Genomic DNA, 3,643 nt, shown 5'->3' with positions numbered 1-3,643 from the left:
ATACAACCACTTATGTGCTTCTATAAGTAGGATGTCAATGTAGTGTATTTGTACTTTAGTTTGAAGAAAAATAAAATCTCTCCTTCTCTCAATTTCTTTGACTATATGTCTTGTTACATTGCTATTTAGGATTAATTCATACAATAAGATATTAAACCCAAACACCAAAGCTCAAATTTAATTCCTTATTTCTTCTTTATTTCATTCTGCTAAAAAATGATACTTGTTTATTTCATCCTATTAGATTTTCTACAGCTTAGTTCAAATTCTGCCGCTAATGAGAATTTTGAAAAATATGTTGGTTGCGACATGCCCAAGTCAGATGTGGACCTAGTAGAATTTTTATTGAATTTGGAGTACTTGGAAGCTGAATTTTTCTTGTAGGGTTCTTCGGGATATGGTTTGGATAAATTTGCACCTGAACTTGCTGATAGTGGGCCGCCACCTATTGGTGCTCAAATTGCAAAACTTAGCCCTCTCATAAGAGATGTCATAACCCAATTTGGATTCCAAGAAGTCGGACATCTCAGGTTTTTTTCCATCTCATAATCTTATATTGATTCTTATGATTTTTTTTTTATTTAATATGAATAAGTAAAAAATAGTCATCAACATTCTATAAGGGATGTCTTTGAATTTATGAAGCTCTAGAGTCGAACTATAATGTCACTTATCTTACCTCTACCTCTGATAACGAGAACGCAGATCCTATGACTAACTCGGAAAGATCGAGAGGATATTTCCAAGACCTTTATGCTCTGAATGTCTAAATCCTATTATTTAGTTCTAGATGGTAACAACTGTAAGCTAATCTTTAAATGTTTCACTTCCAGAGCAGGAGATGTTCAAAATGGGTGCAAAACTTAACATTATAAAATGTGGCAGATACAAGTTCTATTATTGGGGATTACAAGTTAATTTTCTTTCTTTCCGTAGCCAATATTCCACCCCCACCCATGCCCTTCACACCTCGACAACCTCCGTATCAATGTCTGATAATGTTTTGCTTCTATTATATATAAATGCTTTTGGGATAATAAATATTGAAACATGGTAATAATGCCACTTAATTTTAGCTGACATATCTCATACATCTTTCTCAAGTCATAGGTGTAGTTCACTTTCATCTCCTAATCTAGTCTATATATTATGTCGTACTAATTTTGTTTCATTCTATATGAAGGTATTTCACCATCATGAAATTTAAGAATTTTTTATTATTATTTTGATCTACAATGTATTAAATTTTTGTAACTATTAAAATACATAATTGAGGTTGGAATGGAAAGGTTACGTTAAATTCGTTATTTGTAGAATATATAATTGAAAAGAATAATGTAAAAATTAATGCAGGGCCATTAAAGATACAATAACAGGATTTCCGACGCTACTACTAAATCCAAGGAGAGCATCATTTGCAACAGTGATGGATGATGCATTTGGACATCCATTAAAACCACCTTTTGATGCTTATGCTAATGACATCAACTATCTTCTTGCCTCCTATGTAATACCTTATGTTTGACTCACCGGATATGTTGGCGCTAATCCTAAACTCTAAAGCTCTACTGCCGAAAGAGTAAGACTACATACTTAGTTCTATCTTTTTTTACACTATGCGAAATAGATTACTTGTCTTTAAACAAGGTAGTATTAAAATTACTAGTATAAGCATCCATATGATTTTCTTATTTAATTAAATTTTATATATTAAGTAATATTAAGATGAAAGGGTAATTTTTATCAATAGTTGGAGGTAATATTTATTATTATTATTATGATTGCAAAAACAACATTTTAAGTAAACTTACCTGTAGTGGCCATGTATGAAACTTAAAACTCTTTTTTCGTTGAGTTTAAATTATATACTTAGACAATGTAAATATTATTTGTACACTATCACTGAAGTCTAATATGTATTAGCAGGTTTGTTATAACATCCTTACTAGATATCTAATTAATTCTTGACCAAAAATTTATGGATAATCATCTAATAAATGATCCTACTAGTAATTTGGATGGTAGCTTGTTGCAGGATTACTCGGAGTCAAATCAGGTCAAGACGCTGTTCTAAGAGCATTACTTTATGAGCGAGGAAGAGAGAAGGTAGAACCCTACGGGATTACAGTAGCAGAGTTCACAAACCGAATATCAAAGTGGAGGAACAAACTGGGACGCCATGGAATTAAAGATGAAGGACTTAATGTGAAACCGAAAGTAGGTGCTGATGGGAGGATAAGGGGAAATGTACTTGCAGGTAGTGGCAAAATAAATATTTTGATATAGAATATGTCTTACATATATATATCAATATATGTATAAATATATATATATATATATATATATTAATAAAACTAATATTGATTTATACAGACAAAAGAGATTTTTAGTTAAAAGTGCTCAATTGAAATTTTTTTTGTCGATGTGGTTATACCATTATTTGTAGGGGACAAGTACTCGATGGCCTACGACAGAACTCCGAAGGAAATATTATGAATAGTGTATGGAAGTGGAAAAGAGAATAAACCTAATGGATTTTATCCAAAGGGAGCGGAAGGGTGGATACCAAAATCATATCTTAGGCATGGGGACTAGCTATTTAGAAATATACAAAATTATTGCTTACTTCCTGCAAAGTAAATAAAAATAAGTGAGTTATAAAGTGGGTACTAAAAGTGTTGTTGGGATATTATATTTGTGTTTAAATATTAATTTATCTTATGAATCGTATCACTAGATCATATCACATTATACTAAAAGGGGAAATATCCTACCCTAATGTTTTATCTCGTGTTTTTGGCCCTGTTGTAAACCAAAATGTTATTAAACATCTGATTAAATTAACATATTAAATATAAATAGTCCAAAATAAATAAACAAAACCATTTATTGAGCGGATCTGTTTCTTTTATCAAACAATAATTATTGTAGCTTGCACTTTTATAATTTCATTAATTATATAAGTATCAACTTCACACATTTCTATTGTTTCATCTCTAAAGCTTTAACGAGTTACATTGTGACAATAGTATTTATATAGAGCTTCTCCGAGAAAATTGGCACCGTTAAGAGGCCTAAACATGAAAGATATGCATGTATCTTTCTTCATGACTATACCCAATAATATTTATATATATGTCACGTCCCAAATTATTGACTCGCATGGGCACTAACTCTATTCTAACTAGATCAGTGAACTCTCACCACTCAATAAATTATTATGAGAAATCTAACTAACAACTTATAAATAATACACAGTTAAATCCTGATACCAATGATATGATCAAGATCTGAAATAATTACAAGAAATATCTTATTAAAATGAACAACTCTCAAAACCAAGTTTGACATGTACAAGAGCTTCTACAAAAATCATGGAAAAAAAAATACACAACTTCCGCTGTGAAAGATAGATTCAGAAGTTGATGATGAATAACCATCAAAACACATAAGAGATTTCTAGTCATCCTGCAATACAACCTATATACACAACAGGAGATGCAGTAAGAGTAGTATTAGTAAAACATATATAGTGGTATCACACAACATCATACAGAAACCACAAAATAACACATGACCACTCCACATGGTACTTCAATACAAGAGTTCACATTCCACACTACATCTTTGGTTTCATAGAAAC

General features: G+C 31.0%; 1 pseudogene; it reads left to right on the top strand.

The window, feature by feature from the left end:
* The first annotated feature begins 216 nt into the window (after nucleotides 1–216).
* On the top strand, nucleotides 217–2,661 carry LOC107844959 (annotated as a pseudogene).
* Nucleotides 2,662–3,643: the final 982 nt, after the last annotated feature.

The sequence above is a fragment of the Capsicum annuum genome, unplaced genomic scaffold, assembly GCF_002878395.1.
Source record: "Capsicum annuum cultivar UCD-10X-F1 unplaced genomic scaffold, UCD10Xv1.1 ctg4717, whole genome shotgun sequence".
NCBI classification, from domain to species: Eukaryota; Viridiplantae; Streptophyta; class Magnoliopsida; order Solanales; family Solanaceae; genus Capsicum; species Capsicum annuum.
The sequence above is the reverse complement of the archived record's forward strand: the minus strand, read 5'-3'. Positions and strand labels throughout refer to the sequence as shown.